The sequence below is a fragment of the Pseudophryne corroboree genome, chromosome 6, assembly GCF_028390025.1.
Source record: "Pseudophryne corroboree isolate aPseCor3 chromosome 6, aPseCor3.hap2, whole genome shotgun sequence".
Classification (NCBI taxonomy): Eukaryota; Metazoa; Chordata; class Amphibia; order Anura; family Myobatrachidae; genus Pseudophryne; species Pseudophryne corroboree.
Genome location: NC_086449.1, coordinates 202676412 through 202695983, shown reverse-complemented (window position 1 = coordinate 202695983; position 19572 = coordinate 202676412). Strand labels below are relative to the sequence as shown.

The following is a 19572-nucleotide window of genomic DNA, read 5'->3' as shown; positions in this document are numbered from 1 at the left end:
CCTACTCCTATCGATCAGACTTCCACTCTCATTCTTAAGTCTTATTATTCATCTGCTTTTCTACTTTCACCTATACACAGAACCTTAAAAATAGTTTTGCCCCTTTACCCATGGTTGCCGACACTCCCGCATTCTGCGGGAGGCTCCCGTTCCTCCAATCAGTATCCCGCTGCCCCACAAAGCCATCCCAATCCCCCGGAATCCTCCAGCCCTGACTGAAATCCGGGCCACGCATACGAGAATCCGGCCGAGATGGGGGCGGAGCTTAGAACGAGCATGTAAAATATCCAGCCAAGGAAGCACTGCAGCCTCGTGGGCAGTATCGACCGTCCAGCCCAGCAGAGCCTGCAAGCGGCCAGCCACCAGTGCATGAGTGCAGGGCTGCACACATGGAGACCTTACAGCACACTGCACAATGTCCCTCTCCAGCATCCGTGTGGCAGCAGCTGCTGATCCCTCCCCCTCTCTCCCCTCACATGCAGGGAGCTGCGGGCAGTAAGACATCCAGGAGGGGGAGTGATAAGGAAGCTGGCCTGACATGAAGAGCAGCTCTGGTCTGGTGGTCACTCCGGAGGCAGATAGGAGCTCAGAGAGAGGCTAGAGGAGGTGAGTGCATGTAGTACTACCTCAGCGGCGTGTGTGTGTGACCCCTGTGCAAGTGTGTGTAGGGTGGCAATGACCCTTATGTATTTTACAACTGCATATGCCACCCATACACACACCCACTCTGGCAGCATGCTTTACTTAGTAATTTCATTTCCACATGGCACTGCAGGATACACCCCTGAGCAGCTTAAGACATATGTATAGGTGGAGCTAGACACACCCTACAGGCGGAGCATGATATGCTCCCTCAGCGATGCGCCGTGCAAAAACTCATACTATCTAGAATCTCCCTGAAACTAGTTTCTATAAGTAGGCAAGTATGCCTTTACCTACTGACTGGGCCATTTTCTCGTCAGCTTGTGCCTTCTTACCCTCCTTCCAGCTGACAAGATACACGTACACCTCTTTGTCTAGACATAAATAAAACTCCTTACAACAGTGATTCCAAACCAGTATAGCAGGCAGGAAGGGAAATAAATCAGACCTGGGAGTTATGAGATTGTTGTACACTGATGCTGGTTACATTAGTAAGGTGATATTATTTCATACTTGCCAAACAGATGCGGACGCTCCTACTCTGCAAAACGAAGCATTGCACAGAGGGGGTGAATCACATCATAGCATTGCACTATACAGATTCCACATAGGGTAGCCTGTTCACGCATGCACAATCTTTTGCAGTTTCTTTTTATACTTTTATCAGAGTTTACTTGTGGGAACACTGACATCCAGTAATTACTAGTGATACTGACATATCCACCAGGTGGCAGCAGTGCTCCTGCTAAACATATCAAGGCTCACAGGAAAAACGCAATGAGTTATTTGCAAACATTGCAGACCATACTCTACAGCCCGATTACCCATTCTGCCAATGCTGATTTGTTCCGCCAAACTGCGGACTCCGATAATTGCTGATTTGACAGCAGACTGGACTCGCCAAATCCGATAATAATACTCTTATCTCTGCTATCAGTTTCGATTTCTGGCTTTTACCGGTAATGGCTTATTTAAGTATGCCTATTCTGCTATTGCTGACAGAGATACCAAAAGATTAGTTGGGTGATGGTACTAGGGTGGTGTGGGCAAGTGTGAGGATTTGGCCATGCCCTGTCTTGGGGCCTCTATAGAAACTAGAAAAAATATAACGAAAAACTAGGCGCTGATCACAATAAATATAATTGTGAATAAATAAATATCTAGAAGCTGCTGCTCTAACCAGACGGATCACTTGAACCATCACCACAATATAACAACACAACAAACAAAAAGCTCTGGATCCAGATAACAATTTAATTACACAAATGAAAAATACAATAAAAATACAATACACATATGCACAGTAATGTGAGGGTCATTCCGAATTGATCGCACGCTGCCGATTTTCACAGCGCAGAAGTCAGGTTACTACTGCGCATACGTATGCACTGCAATGCCCATGCGCGTCGTACGGGTACTAACAGCATTGTTGCTGTGCAATGCTTCTAGCAACGAATCCATTCGCACAACCGATCGCAAGGAGATTGAAAGGAAAAGGGCGTTTATGGGTGTTTTCTGCGAGTGGTAGGGAAAACGCAGGCGTGTCCAGGCGTTTGCAGGGCGGGTGTCTGACGTCAATTCCTGGACCGGACAGCCTGAAGTGATCGCAAGGGCTGAGTAAGTTCAGACCTAATCAGAAACTGCAAAAATCATTTTCGGGGGTCATTCCGAGTTGATCGCTCGCTAGCTATTTTTTGCAGAGCAAAGATCAGATAGTCGCCGCCCACGGAGTGGTGTATTTTCGCTTTGCAAGTGTGCGATCGCATGTGCAGCCGAGCGGGACGAAAATGTTTTCTGCAGTCTGAACTTACTCAGCCCTTGCGATCACTTCAGCCTGTCCAGTCCCGGAATTGACGTCAGACACATGCCCTGCAAACGCCTGGACACGCCTGCGTTTTCCTCTCCACTCCCAGAAAACGGTCAGTTGACACCCATAAACCCTCTTCCTGTCAATCTCCTTGTGCGAATGGATTTGTCGCTAGAAGCATTGCACAGCAACGATGCTGTTTGTACCCGTATGAAGCGTGTGTGCATTGCGGTGCATACGCATGCGCAGTAGTAACCTGATCGCTGTACTGCAAAAACCGGCAGCGTGCAATCATCTCGGAATGACCCCCTTCATCCCGCTCGGCTACACATGCGATCGCACACTTGCAAAGCGAAAATACACTCCCCCGTGGGCGGCGACTATCCGATCGCTGCTCTGCAAAAAATAGCTAGCGAGCGATCAACTCGGAATGACCCCCCGTATTCGCTTATGAGATATTGTGATGAAGGCGCATTAAAAGTTTATTGCAGACAAATAAAATGGCTAATTAATTTCATATTGAGAACATAAGTACTTGCCTACTGCTCTGGAAGGTGCGGGAGAGTGAGACTCACGATTTTTTGAGATTATCCCGTACCTACTGGAGAGGAGGAAATCAAAGTTGGCAAGTATGATTTAGAAAGAGACAGTGTGACACTATACAAAAAATTATCTAATGTGTAAAACCCCTTAATCAATGGCATAAAAAAAATGTAGTAACTCCTGATGAGTAGTTACTCTCCCTAGGCCATGCCACCACTCCGAGCCCATCGCAACTCTCAGTTGACCAAACATGTATTTGTATAGATTTTATTTAGCATAAGAAGATGCTTCAATAAGGTAGAGACTATACCAATCCAACTTGGGACAGACCTTTACATGGTTTCAAAAGGTAGAAACTAAAAATAAAAGCACCTACAACTCAGCCGAAATCAATACTATAAAAGGTGCAAAGGGCTTGACGCAGAATTAGAAGTAAATCAGGCCTATGTTGCTCCACAGAGTTATATGCATCTCAACGCCTGTACGTGTACTGTACTTCTTGCTTGTCACTAATCATTATCTTGAGATGCTGCAAGCTACAGAAATATGTATTTTTCGGCTGCATTTTAATCCTGGACTTTGGACATAAAATGCATCCATGGAGATGGAGGCAGACGAAGAAGCTGCCAGCTGAAGAGTCACTCCCTTCTATCACAGGCTGGTAGCTTATCTCCGTACACTTTATCTCTCTCTAAGGCTTAGTGCATAGGGCCTAATTCAGACTGGATCACTCCTGCAGCAGCGATCGCAGTCTAAAGCCCTTTGGGCGCACTGCGTGTTGGCACCCCAGGAGGCCCAGTGAGATGCTAAAAGCATGATTGACAGGCAGAGGCGGTCGCTGGACGGGAGGGGGCGTGCCAACGACATCAGTACGCCGTTGGTGGGGCACAGTCCGTACAACGCAGGCATGTCTGAACAGTTGTGGGGGCGGGCCGCGGCAGCAGCGTGACAACACACGCAGCCGCTGCGACCTTGGATGCGGCGGTTGCCGCCTGCCAGCGCAGCTTGGCTGCGCAGGCAGGAGCTACTTGGCGGTTGCAAAAACATCGCCGCCGTCGACGCTTTCACAACCATGTGGGGGGGGGGGGGGCAGGGCCTGACATGCAGTGCAGACAAGCCCTGTGCTGGGCATCCACCCACATGTCTGAGTTACTGAATGTAGTGATTGTAGTTGTGCTAAATTTAGCACTCTACGATCAGTTCTGAATTACCCCCATAGACCCCAAAGAGAGATCTGGCGAAGATCAGTCCAACTCAGAATAAGCCAGAGATGCACAAAAATGCATAACTGCCCTTCTGCGCATGCACAGTATGCTAAAAATCTCTATTTGTGGCCATATAAGAAGCTGCATCTGACTCAGAATCAGGCTCATAAAGTGTAAGTATGGAAGTCACTGGTTTTCAGCATGCATTGTGTGTGATGGATACAGGCATCAGGTGGGGACTGTACAAGAGTGTGGTGTATTGTGTGTGATGGACACAGGCATCAGGTGGGGACTGTACATTACAAGAGTGTGGTGTATTGTGTGTGATGGACACAGGCATCAGGTGGGGACTGTACAAGAGTGTGGTGTATTGTGTGTGATGGACACAGGCATCAGGTGGGGACTGTACATTACAAGAGTGTGGTGCATTGTGTGTGATGGACACAGGCTTCAGGTGGGGACTGTACATTACAAGAGTGTGGTGTATTGTGTGTGATGGACAGAGGCATCAGGTGGGGACTGTACATTACAAGAGTGTGGTGTGTTGTGTGTGATGGACACATGCATCAGTTGGGGACTGTACATTACAAGCGTGTGGTGCATTGTGTGTGATGGACACAAGCATCAGGTGGGGACTGTACAAGAGCATGGGGCATTGTGTGTGATGGACACAGGCATCAGGTGGGGACTGTACAAGAGTGTGGTGTATTGTGTGTGATGGACACAGGCATCAGGTGGGGACTGTACATTACAAGAGTGTGGTGTATTGTGTGTGTGATGGACACAGGCATCAGTTGGGGACTGTACATTACAAGCGTGTGGTGCATTGTGTGTGATGGACACAAGCATCAGGTGGGGACTGTACAAGAGCATGGTGCATTGTGTGTGATGGACACAGGCATCAGGTGGGGACTGTACATTACAAGAGTGTGGTGTATTGTGTGTGTGATGGACACAGGCATTAGGCGGGGACTGTACAAGAGTGTGGTGTATTGTGTGTGATGTACACAGGCATCAAGTGGGGACTGTACATTACAAGAGTGTGGTGTATTGTGTGTGTGATGGACACAGGCATCAGGTGTGGACTGTACATTACAAGAGTGTGGTGTATTGTGTGTGATGGACACAGGCATCAGGTGGGGACTGTACATTACAAGAGTGTGGTGTATTGTGTGTGTGATGGACACAGGCATCAGGTGGGGACTGTACATTACAAGAGTGTGGTGTATTGTGTGTGATGGACACAGGCATCAGGTGGGGACTGTACATTACAAGAGTGTGGTGTATTGTGCGTGTGATGGACACAGGCATTAGGCGGGGACTGTACAAGAGTGTGGTGTATTGTGTGTGATGGACACAGGCATCAGTTGGGGACTGTACATTACAAGCGTGTGGTGCATTGTGTGTGATGGACACAGGCATTAGGCGGGGACTGTACAAGAGCATGGTGCATTGTGTGTGATGGACACAGGCATCAGGTGGGGACTGTACATTACAAGCGTGGGGTGTATTGTATGTGTGATGGACACAGGCATCAGGTGGGGACTGTACAAGAGCATGGTGCATTGTGTGTGATGGACACAGGCATCAGGCAGGGACTGTACAAGAGCATGGTGCATTGTGTGTGATGGACACAGGCATCAGGTGGGGACTGTACATTACAAGAGTGTGGTGTATTGTGTGTGATGGACACAGGCATCAGGTGGGGACTGTACATTACAAGAGTGTGGTGTATTGTGTGTGTGATGGACACAGGCATTAGGCGGGGACTGTACAAGAGTGTGGTGTATTGTGTGTGATGGACACAGGCATCAGTTGGGGACTGTACATTACAAGCGTGTGGTGCATTGTGTGTGATGGACACAAGCATTAGGCGGGGACTGTACAAGAGCATGGTGCATTGTGTGTGATGGACACAGGCATCAGGTGGGGACTGTACATTACAAGAGTGTGGTGTATTGTGTGTGTGATGGACACAGGCATTAGGCGGGGACTGTACAAGAGTGTGGTGTATTGTGTGTGATGGACACAGGCATCAGGTGGGGACAGTACATTACAAGAGTGTGGTGCATTGTGTGTGATGGACACAGGCATTAGGCAGGGACTGTACAAGAGCATGGTGCATTGTGTGTGATGGACACAGGCATCAGGTGGGGACTGTACATTACAAGAGTGTGGTGTATTGTGTGTGATGGACACAGGCATCAGGTGGGGACTGTACATTACAAGAGTGTGGTGTATTGTGTGTGTGATGGACACAGGCATTAGGCGGGGACTGTACAAGAGTGTGGTGTATTGTGTGTGATGGACACAGGCATCAGGTGGGGACTGTACATTACAAGCGTGTGGTGCATTGTGTGTGATGGACACAAGCATTAGGCGGGGACTGTACAAGAGCATGGTGCATTGTGTGTGATGGACATAGGCATCAGGTGGGGACTGTGCATTACAAGAGTGTGGTGTATTGTGTGTGTGATGGACACAGGCATTAGGCGGGGACTGTACAAGAGTGTGGTGCATTGTGTGTGATGGACACAAGCATTAGGCGGGGACTGTACAAGAGCATGGTGCATTGTGTGTGATGGACATAGGCATCAGGTGGGGACTGTGCATTACAAGAGTGTGGTGTATTGTGTGTGTGATGGACACAGGCATTAGGCGGGGACTGTACAAGAGTGTGGTGTATTGTGTGTGATGGACACAGGCATCAGGTGGGGACAGTACATTACAAGAGTGTAGTGTATTGTGTGTGTGATGGACACAGGCATCAGGTGGGGACTGTACATTACAAGAGTGTGGTGTATTGTGTGTGATGGACACAGGCATCAGGTGGGGACTGTACAGTACAAGAGTGTGGTGTATTGTGCGTGTGATGGATACAGGCATTAGGCGGGGACTGTACAAGAGTGTGGTGTATTGTGTGTGATGGACACAGGCATCAGTTGGGGACTGTACATTACAAGCGTGTGGTGCATTGTGTGTGATGGACACAGGCATTAGGCAGGGACTGTACAAGAGCATGGTGCATTGTGTGTGATGGACACAGGCATCAGGTGGGGACTGTACATTACAAGAGTGTGGTGTATTGTGTGTGTGATGGACACAGGCATTAGGCGGGGACTGTACAAGAGCATGGTGTGTTGTGTGTGATGGACACAGGCATCAGGTGGGGACTGTACATTAAAAGCGTGTGGTGTATTGTGTGTGTGATGGACACAGGCATCAGGTGGGGACTGTACAAGAGCATTTTGTATTGTGTGTGATGGACACAGGCATCAGGTGGGGACTGTACACTAAAAGCGTGTGGTGTATTGTGTGTGTGATGGACACAGGCATTAGGCGGAGACTGTACAAGAGCATTTTGTATTGTGTGTGATGGACACAGGCATGAGGTGGGGACTGTACATTACAAGAGTGTGGTGTATTGTGTGTGATGGACACAGGCATCAGGTGGGGACTGTACATTACAAGAGTGTGGTGTATTGTGTGTGTGATGGACACAGGCATTAGGCGGGGACTGTACAAGAGTGTGGTGTATTGTGTGTAATGGACACAGGCATCAGTTGGGGACTCTACATTACAAGCGTGTGGTGCATTGTGTGTGATGGACACAGGCATTAGGCAGGGACTGTACAAGAGCATGGTGCATTGTGTGTGATGGACACAGGCATCAGGTGGGGACTGTACATTACAAGAGTGTGGTGCATTGTGTGTGATGGACACAGGCATCAGGTGGGGACTGTACATTACAAGAGTGTGGTGTATTGTGTGTGATGGACACAGGCATCAGGTGGGGACTGTACATTACAAGAGTGTGGTGTATTGTGTGTGTGTGATGGACACAGGCATTAGGCGGGGACTGTACAAGAGCATGGTGTGTTGTGTGTGATGGACACAGGCATCAGGTGGGGACTGTACATTAAAAGCGTGTGGTGTATTGTGTGTGTGATGGACACAGGCATTAGGCGGGGACTGTACAAGAGCATTTTGTATTGTGTGTGATGGACACAGGCATCAGGTGGGGACTGTACATTACAAGAGTGTGGTGTATTGTGTGTGTGATGGACACAGGCATTAGGCGGGGACTGTACAAGAGTGTAATGTATTGTGTGTGATGGACACAGGCATCAGGTGGGGACAGTACATTACAAGAGTGTGGTGTATTTTGTGTGTGATGGACATAGGCATCAGGTGGGGACTGTACATTACAAGAGTGTGGTGTATTGTGTGTGTGATGGACACAGGCATTAGGCGGGGACTGTACAAGAGTGTGGTGTATTGTGTGTGATGGACACAGGCATTAGGTGGGGACAGTACATTACAAGAGTGTGGTGTATTGTGTGTGTGATGGACACAGGCATTAGGCGGGGACTATACAAGAGTGTGGTGTATTGTGTGTGATGGACACAGGCATCAGTTGGGGACTGTACATTACAAGCGTGTGGTGCATTGTGTGTGATGGACACAGGCATTAGGCAGGGACTGTACAAGAGCATGGTGCATTGTGTGTGATGGACATAGGCATCAGGTGGGGACTGTGCATTACAAGAGTGTGGTGTATTGTGTGTGTGATGGACACAGGCATTAGGCGGGGACTGTACAAGAGTGTGGTGCATTGTGTGTGATGGACACAAGCATTAGGCGGGGACTGTACAAGAGCATGGTGCATTGTGTGTGATGGACATAGGCATCAGGTGGGGACTGTGCATTACAAGAGTGTGGTGTATTGTGTGTGTGATGGACACAGGCATTAGGCGGGGACTGTACAAGAGTGTGGTGTATTGTGTGTGATGGACACAGGCATCAGGTGGGGACAGTACATTACAAGAGTGTAGTGTATTGTGTGTGTGATGGACACAGGCATCAGGTGGGGACTGTACATTACAAGAGTGTGGTGTATTGTGTGTGATGGACACAGGCATCAGGTGGGGACTGTACAGTACAAGAGTGTGGTGTATTGTGCGTGTGATGGATACAGGCATTAGGCGGGGACTGTACAAGAGTGTGGTGTATTGTGTGTGATGGACACAGGCATCAGTTGGGGACTGTACATTACAAGCGTGTGGTGCATTGTGTGTGATGGACACAGGCATTAGGCGGGGACTGTACAAGAGCATGGTGCATTGTGTGTGATGGACACAGGCATCAGGTGGGGACTGTACATTACAAGAGTGTGGTGTATTGTGTGTGTGATGGACACAGGCATTAGGCGGGGACTGTACAAGAGCATGGTGTGTTGTGTGTGATGGACACAGGCATCAGGTGGGGACTGTACATTAAAAGCGTGTGGTGCATTGTGTGTGTGATGGACACAGGCATCAGGTGGGGACTGTACAAGAGCATTTTGTATTGTGTGTGATGGACACAGGCATCAGGTGGGGACTGTACACTAAAAGCGTGTGGTGTATTGTGTGTGTGATGGACACAGGCATTAGGCGGGGACTGTACAAGAGCATTTTGTATTGTGTGTGATGGACACAGGCATGAGGTGGGGACTGTACATTACAAGAGTGTGGTGTATTGTGTGTGATGGACACAGGCATCAGGTGGGGACTGTACATTACAAGAGTGTGGTGTATTGTGTGTGTGATGGACACAGGCATTAGGCGGGGACTGTACAAGAGTGTGGTGTATTGTGTGTAATGGACACAGGCATCAGTTGGGGACTCTACATTACAAGCGTGTGGTGCATTGTGTGTGATGGACACAGGCATTAGGCAGGGACTGTACAAGAGCATGGTGCATTGTGTGTGATGGACACAGGCATCAGGTGGGGACTGTACATTACAAGAGTGTGGTGCATTGTGTGTGATGGACACAGGCATCAGGTGGGGACTGTACATTACAAGAGTGTGGTGTATTGTGTGTGATGGACACAGGCATCAGGTGGGGACTGTACATTACAAGAGTGTGGTGTATTGTGTGTGTGTGATGGACACAGGCATTAGGCGGGGACTGTACAAGAGCATGGTGTGTTGTGTGTGATGGACACAGGCATCAGGTGGGGACTGTACATTAAAAGCGTGTGGTGTATTGTGTGTGTGATGGACACAGGCATTAGGCGGGGACTGTACAAGAGCATTTTGTATTGTGTGTGATGGACACAGGCATCAGGTGGGGACTGTACATTACAAGAGTGTGGTGTATTGTGTGTGTGATGGACACAGGCATTAGGCGGGGACTGTACAAGAGTGTGATGTATTGTGTGTGATGGACACAGGCATCAGGTGGGGACAGTACATTACAAGAGTGTGGTGTATTTTGTGTGTGATGGACATAGGCATCAGGTGGGGACTGTACATTACAAGAGTGTGGTGTATTGTGTGTGTGATGGACACAGGCATTAGGCGGGGACTGTACAAGAGTGTGGTGTATTGTGTGTGATGGACACAGGCATCAGGTGGGGACAGTACATTACAAGAGTGTGGTGTATTGTGTGTGTGATGGACACAGGCATTAGGCGGGGACTGTACAAGAGTGTGGTGTATTGTGTGTGATGGACACAGGCATCAGTTGGGGACTGTACATTACAAGCGTGTGGTGCATTGTGTGTGATGGACACAGGCATTAGGCAGGGACTGTACAAGAGCATGGTGCATTGTGTGTGATGGACACAGGCATCAGGTGGGGACTGTACATTACAAGAGTGTGGTGTATTGTGTGTGATGGACACAGGCATCAGGTGGGGACTGTACATTACAAGAGTGTGGTGTATTGTGTGTGTGATGGACACAGGCATTAGGCGGGGGCTGTACAAGAGTGTGGTGTATTGTGTGTGATGGACACAGGCATCAGTTGGGGACTGTACATTACAAGCGTGTGGTGCATTGTGTGTGATGGACACAAGCATTAGGCGGGGACTGTACAAGAGCATGGTGCATTGTGTGTGATGGACACAGGCATCAGGTGGGGACTGTACATTACAAGAGTGTGGTGTATTGTGTGTGTGATGGACACAGGCATTAGGCGGGGACTGTACAAGAGTGTGGTGTATTGTGTGTGATGGACACAGGCATCAGGTGGGGACAGTACATTACAAGAGTGTGGTGTATTGTGTTTGTGATGGACACAGGCATCAGGTGGGGACTGTACATTACAAGAGTGTGGTGTATTGTGTGTGATGGACACAGGCATCAGGTGGGGACTGTACATTACAAGAGTGTGGTGTATTGTGCGTGTGATGGATACAGGCATTAAGCGGGGACTGTACAAGAGTGTGGTGTATTGTGTGTGATGGACACAGGCATCAGTTGGGGACTGTACATTACAAGCGTGTGGTGCATTGTGTGTGATCGACACAAGCATTAGGCGGGGACTGTACAAGAGCATGGTGCATTGTGTGTGATGGACACAGGCATCAGGTGGGGACTGTACATTACAAGAGTGTGGTGTATTGTGTGTGTGATGGACACAGGCATTAGGCGGGGACTGTACAAGAGTGTGGTGTATTGTGTGTGATGGACACAGGCATCAGGTGGGGACAGTACATTACAAGAGTGTGGTGTATTGTGTTTGTGATGGACACAGGCATAAGGTGGGGACTGTACATTACAAGAGTGTGGTGTATTGTGTGTGATGGACACAGTCATCAGGTGGGGACTGTACATTAAAAGCGTGTGGTGTATTGTGTGTGTGATGGACACAGGCATCAGGTGGGGACTGTACAAGAGCATTTTGTATTGTGTGTGATGGACACAGGCATCAGGTGGGGACTGTACACTAAAAGCGTGTGGTGTATTGTGTGTGTGATGGACACAGGCATTAGGCGGGGACTGTACAAGAGCATTTTGTATTGTGTGTGATGGACACAGGCATGAGGTGGGGACTGTACATTACAAGAGTGTGGTGTATTGTGTGTGATGGACACAGGCATCAGGAGGGGACTGTACATTACAAGAGTGTGGTGTATTGTGTGTGTGATGGACACAGGCATTAGGCGGGGACTGTACAAGAGTGTGGTGTATTGTGTGTGATGGACACAGGCATCAGTTGGGGACTGTACATTACAAGCGTGTGGTGCATTGTGTGTGATGGACACAGGCATTAGGCAGGGACTGTACAAGAGCATGGTGCATTGTGTGTGTGATGGACACAGGCATCAGTTGGGGACTGTACATTACAAGAGTGTGGTGCATTGTGTGTGATGGACACAGGCATCAGGTGGGGACTGTACATTACAAGAGTGTGGTGTATTGTGTGTGATGGACACAGGCATCAGGTGGGGACTGTACATTACAAGAGTGTGGTGTATTGTGTGTGTGATGGACACAGGCATTAGGCGGGGACTGTACAAGAGCATGGTGTGTTGTGTGTGATGGACACAGGCATCAGGTGGGGACTGTACATTAAAAGCGTGTGGTGTATTGTATGTGTGATGGACACAGGCATTAGGCGGGGACTGTACAAGAGCATTTTGTATTGTGTGTGATGGACACAGGCATCAGGTGGGGACTGTACATTACAAGAGTGTGGTGTATTGTGTGTGTGATGGACACAGGCATTAGGCGGGGACTGTACAAGAGTGTGGTGTATTGTGTGTGATGGACACAGGCATCAGTTGGGGACTGTACATTACAAGCGTGTGGTGCATTGTGTGTGATGGACACAGGCATTAGGCAGGGACTGTACAAGAGCATGGTGCATTGTGTGTGATGGACACAGGCATCAGGTGGGGACTGTACATTACAAGAGTGTGGTGTATTGTGTGTGATGGACACAGGCATCAGGTGGGGACTGTACATTACAAGAGTGTGGTGTATTGTGTGTGTGATGGACACAGGCATTAGGCGGGGACTGTACAAGAGTGTGGTGTATTGTGTGTGATGGACACAGGCATCAGTTGGGGACTGTACATTACAAGCGTGTGGTGCATTGTGTGTGATGGACACAAGCATTAGGCAGGGACTGTACAAGAGCATGGTGCATTGTGTGTGATGGACATAGGCATCAGGTGGGGACTGTGCATTACAAGAGTGTGGTGTATTGTGTGTGTGATGGACACAGGCATTAGGCGGGGACTGTACAAGAGTGTGGTGTATTGTGTGTGATGGACACAGGCATCAGGTGGGGACAGTACATTACAAGAGTGTAGTGTATTGTGTGTGTGATGGACACAGGCATCAGGTGGGGACTGTACATTACAAGAGTGTGGTGTATTGTGTGTGATGGACACAGGCATCAGGTGGGGACTGTACAGTACAAGAGTGTGGTGTATTGTGCGTGTGATGGATACAGGCATTAGGCGGGGACTGTACAAGAGTGTGGTGTATTGTGTGTGATGGACACAGGCATCAGTTGGGGACTGTACATTACAAGCGTGTGGTGCATTGTGTGTGATGGACACAGGCATTAGGCGGGGACTGTACAAGAGCATGGTGCATTGTGTGTGATGGACACAGGCATCAGGTGGGGACTGTACATTACAAGAGTGTGGTGTATTGTGTGTGTGATGGACACAGGCATTAGGCGGGGACTGTACAAGAGCATGGTGTGTTGTGTGTGATGGACACAGGCATCAGGTGGGGACTGTACATTAAAAGCGTGTGGTGTATTGTGTGTGTGATGGACACAGGCATCAGGTGGGGACTGTACAAGAGCATTTTGTATTGTGTGTGATGGACACAGGCATCAGGTGGGGACTGTACACTAAAAGCGTGTGGTGTATTGTGTGTGTGATGGACACAGGCATTAGGCGGGGACTGTACAAGAGCATTTTGTATTGTGTGTGATGGACACAGGCATGAGGTGGGGACTGTACATTACAAGAGTGTGGTGTATTGTGTGTGATGGACACAGGCATCAGGTGGGGACTGTACATTACAAGAGTGTGGTGTATTGTGTGTGTGATGGACACAGGCATTAGGCGGGGACTGTACAAGAGTGTGGTGTATTGTGTGTGATGGACACAGGCATCAGTTGGGGACTCTACATTACAAGCGTGTGGTGCATTGTGTGTGATGGACACAGGCATTAGGCAGGGACTGTACAAGAGCATGGTGCATTGTGTGTGATGGACACAGGCATCAGGTGGGGACTGTACATTACAAGAGTGTGGTGCATTGTGTGTGATGGACACAGGCATCAGGTGGGGACTGTACATTACAAGAGTGTGGTGTATTGTGTGTGATGGACACAGGCATCAGGTGGGGACTGTACATTACAAGAGTGTGGTGTATTGTGTGTGTGATGGACACAGGCATTAGGCGGGGACTGTACAAGAGCATGGTGTGTCGTGTGTGATGGACACAGGCATCAGGTGGGGACTGTACATTAAAAGCGTGTGGTGTATTGTATGTGTGATGGACACAGGCATTAGGCGGGGACTGTACAAGAGCATTTTGTATTGTGTGTGATGGACACAGGCATCAGGTGGGGACTGTACATTACAAGAGTGTGGTGTATTGTGTGTGTGATGGACACAGGCATTAGGCGGGGACTGTACAAGAGTGTGATGTATTGTGTGTGATGGACACAGGCATCAGGTGGGGACAGTACATTACAAGAGTGTGGTGTATTGTGTGTGTGTGATGGACATAGGCATCAGGTGGGGACTGTACATTACAAGAGTGTGGTGTATTGTGTGTGTGATGGACACAGGCATTAGGCGGGGACTGTACAAGAGTGTGGTGTATTGTGTGTGATGGACACAGGCATCAGGTGGGGACAGTACATTACAAGAGTGTGGTGTATTGTGTGTGTGATGGACACAGGCATTAGGCGGGGACTGTACAAGAGTGTGGTGTATTGTGTGTGATGGACACAGGCATCAGTTGGGGACTGTACATTACAAGCGTGTGGTGCATTGTGTGTGATGGACACAGGCATTAGGCAGGGACTGTACAAGAGCATGGTGCATTGTGTGTGATGAACACAGGCATCAGGTGGGGACTGTACATTACAAGAGTGTGGTGTATTGTGTGTGATGGACACAGGCATCAGGTGGGGACTGTACATTACAAGAGTGTGGTGTATTGTGTGTGTGATGGACACAGGCATTAGGTGGGGACTGTACAAGAGTGTGGTGTATTGTGTGTGATGGACACAGGCATCAGTTGGGGACTGTACATTACAAGCGTGTGGTGCATTGTGTGTGATGGACACAAGCATTAGGCGGGGACTGTACAAGAGCATGGTGCATTGTGTGTGATGGACACAGGCATCAGGTGGGGACTGTACATTACAAGAGTGTGGTGTATTGTGTGTGTGATGGACACAGGCATTAGGCGGGGACTGTACAAGAGTGTGGTGTATTGTGTGTGATGGACACAGGCATCAGGTGGGGACAGTACATTACAAGAGTGTGGTGTATTGTGTTTGTGATGGACACAGGCATCAGGTGGGGACTGTACATTACAAGAGTGTGGTGTATTGTGTGTGATGGACACAGGCATCAGGTGGGGACTGTACATTACAAGAGTGTGGTGTATTGTGCGTGTGATGGATACAGGCATTAGGCGGGGACTGTACAAGAGTGTGGTGTATTGTGTGTGATGGACACAGGCATCAGTTGGGGACTGTACATTACAAGCGTGTGGTGCATTGTGTGTGATGGACACAAGCATTAGGCGGGGACTGTACAAGAGCATGGTGCATTGTGTGTGATGGACACAGGCATCAGGTGGGGACTGTACATTACAAGAGTGTGGTGTATTGTGTGTGTGATGGACACAGGCATTAGGCGGGGACTGTACAAGAGTGTGGTGTATTGTGTGTGATGGACACAGGCATCAGGTGGGGACAGTACATTACAAGAGTGTGGTGTATTGTGTTTGTGATGGACACAGGCATCAGGTGGGGACTGTACATTACAAGAGTGTGGTGTATTGTGTGTGATGGACACAGGCATCAGTTGGGGACTGTACATTACAAGAGTGTGGTGTATTGTGTGTGTGATGGACACAGGCATTAGGCGGGGACTGTACAAGAGCATGGTGTGTTGTGTGTGATGGACACAGGCATCAGGTGGGGACTGTACATTAAAAGCGTGTGGTGTATTGTGTGTGTGATGGACACAGGCATCAGGTGGGGACTGTACAAGAGCATTTTGTATTGTGTGTGATGGACACAGGCATCAGGTGGGGACTGTACACTAAAAGCGTGTGGTGTATTGTGTGTGTGATGGACACAGGCATTAGGCGGGGACTGTACAAGAGCATTTTGTATTGTGTGTGATGGACACAGGCATGAGGTGGGGACTGTACATTACAAGAGTGTGGTGTATTGTGTGTGATGGACACAGGCATCAGGTGGGGACTGTACATTACAAGAGTGTGGTGTATTGTGTGTGTGATGGACACAGGCATTAGGCGGGGACTGTACAAGAGTGTGGTGTATTGTGTGTGATGGACACAGGCATCAGTTGGGGACTGTACATTACAAGCGTGTGGTGCATTGTGTGTGATGGACACAGGCATTAGGCAGGGACTGTACAAGAGCATGGTGCATTGTGTGTGATGGACACAGGCATCAGGTGGGGACTGTACATTACAAGAGTGTGGTGCATTGTGTGTGATGGACACAGGCATCAGGTGGGGACTGTACATTACAAGAGTGTGGTGTATTGTGTGTGATGGACACAGGCATCAGGTGGGGACTGTACATTACAAGAGTGTGGTGTATTGTGTGTGATGGACACAGGCATCAGGTGGGGACTGTACATTACAAGAGTGTGGTGTATTGTGTGTGTGATGGACACAGGCATTAGGCGGGGACTGTACAAGAGCATGGTGTGTTGTGTGTGATGGACACAGGCATCAGGTGGGGACTGTACATTAAAAGCGTGTGGTGTATTGTATGTGTGATGGACACAGGCATTAGGCGGGGACTGTACAAGAGCATTTTGTATTGTGTGTGATGGACACAGGCATCAGGTGGGGACTGTACATTACAAGAGTGTGGTGTATTGTGTGTGTGATGGAGACAGGCATTAGGCGGGGACTGTACAAGAGTGTGGTGTATTGTGTGTGATGGACACAGGCATCAGTTGGGGACTGTACATTACAAGCGTGTGGTGCATTGTGTGTGATGGACACAGGCATTAGGCAGGGACTGTACAAGAGCATGGTGCATTGTGTGTGATGGACACAGGCATCAGGTGGGGACTGTACATTACAAGAGTGTGGTGTATTGTGTGTGATGGACACAGGCATCAGGTGGGGACTGTACATTACAAGAGTGTGGTGTATTGTGTGTGTGATGGACACAGGCATTAGGCGGGGACTGTACAAGAGCGTTGTGTGTGATGGACACAGGCATCAGGTGGGGACTGTACATTAAAAGCGTGTGGTGTATTGTATGTGTGATGGACACAGGCAGTAGGCGGGGACTGTACAAGAGCATTTTGTATTGTGTGTGATGGACACAGGCATCAGGTGGGGACTGTACATTAAAAGAGTGTGGTGTATTGTGTGTGTGATGGACACAGGCATTAGGCGGGGACTGTACAAGAGCACTTTGTATTGTGTGTGATGGACACAGGCATCAGGTGGGGACTGTACATTACAAGAGTGTGGTGTATTGTGTGTGATGGACACAGGCATCAGGTGGGGACTGTACATTACAAGAGTGTGGTGTATTGTGTGTGTGATGGACACAGGCATTAGGCGGGGACTGTACAAGAGTGTGGTGTATTGTGTGTGATGGACACAGGCATCAGTTGGGGACTGTACATTACAAGCGTGTGGTGCATTGTGTGTGATGGACACAGGCATTAGGCAGGGACTGTACAAGAGCATGGTGCATTGTGTGTGATGGACACAGGCATCAGGTGGGGACTGTACATTACAAGAGTGTGGTGCATTGTGTGTGATGGACACAGGCATCAGGTGGGGACTGTACATTACAAGAGTGTGGTGTATTGTGTGTGATGGACACAGGCATCAGGTGGGGACTGTACATTACAAGAGTGTGGTGTATTGTGTGTGTGATGGACACAGGCATTAGGCGGGGACTGTACAAGAGCATGGTGTGTTGTGTGTGATGGACACAGGCATCAGGTGGGGACTGTACATTAAAAGCGTGTGGTGTATTGTATGTGTGATGGACACAGGCATTAGGCGGGGACTGTACAAGAGCATTTTGTATTGTGTGTGATGGACACAGGCATCAGATGGGACTGTACATTACAAGAGTGTGGTGTATTGTGTGTGTGATGGACACAGGCATTAGGCAGGGACTGTACAAGAGTGTGGTGTATTGTGTGTGATGGACACAGGCATCAGTTGGGGACTGTACATTACAAGCGTGTGGTGCATTGTGTGTGATGGACACAGGCATTAGGCAGGGACTGTACAAGAGCATGGTGCATTGTGTGTGATGGACACAGGCATCAGGTGGGGACTGTACATTACAAGAGTGTGGTGTATTGTGTGTGATGGACACAGGCATCAGGTGGGGACTGTACATTACAAGAGTGTGGTGTATTGTGTGTGTGATGGACACAGGCATTAGGCAGGGACTGTACAAGAGTGTGGTGTATTGTGTGTGATGGACACAGGCATCAGTTGGGGACTGTACATTACAAGCGTGTGGTGCATTGTGTGTGATGGACACAAGCATTAGGCGGGGACTGTACAAGAGCATGGTGCATTGTGTGTGATGGACATAGGCATCAGGTGGGGACTGTGCATTACAAGAGTGTGGTGTATTGTGTGTGTGATGGACACAGGCATTAGGCGGGGACTGTACAAGAGTGTGGTGTATTGTGTGTGATGGACACAGGCATCAGGTGGGGACAGTACATTACAAGAGTGTAGTGTATTGTGTGTGTGATGGACACAGGCATCAGGTGGGGACTGTACATTACAAGAGTGTGGTGTATTGTGTGTGATGGACACAGGCATCAGGTGGGGACTGTACAGTACAAGAGTGTGGTGTATTGTGCGTGTGATGGATACAGGCATTAGGCGGGGACTGTACAAGAGTGTGGTGTATTGTGTGTGATGGACACAGGCATCAGTTGGGGACTGTACATTACAAGCGTGTGGTGCATTGTGTGTGATGGACACAGGCATTAGGCGGGGACTGTACAAGAGCATGGTGCATTGTGTGTGATGGACACAGGCATCAGGTGGGGACTGTACATTACAAGAGTGTGGTGTATTGTGTGTGTGATGGACACAGGCATTAGGCGGGGACTGTACAAGAGCATGGTGTGTTGTGTGTGATGGACACAGGCATCAGGTGGGGACTGTACATTAAAAGCGTGTGGTGTATTGTGTGTGTGATGGACACAGGCATCAGGTGGGGACTGTACAAGAGCATTTTGTATTGTGTGTGATGGACACAGGCATCAGGTGGGGACTGTACACTAAAAGCGTGTGGTGTATTGTGTGTGTGATGGACACAGGCATTAGGCGGGGACTGTACAAGAGCATT

The 19572-nt window shown here is 49.0% G+C and overlaps 1 protein-coding gene across 1 annotated transcript in view; it reads left to right on the top strand.

Annotated features, from left to right (window-relative positions):
* The first annotated feature begins 412 nt into the window (after window positions 1-412).
* The window catches only part of PLEKHO2 (pleckstrin homology domain containing O2), a 230253-nt gene continuing 211093 nt past the window's right edge, over window positions 413-19572 (top strand). The window contains exon 1 of the mRNA XM_063925651.1: window positions 413-606. The gene's annotated coding sequence lies outside the window, so the exon portion shown is untranslated. The remainder of the gene's footprint in view (window positions 607-19572) is intronic.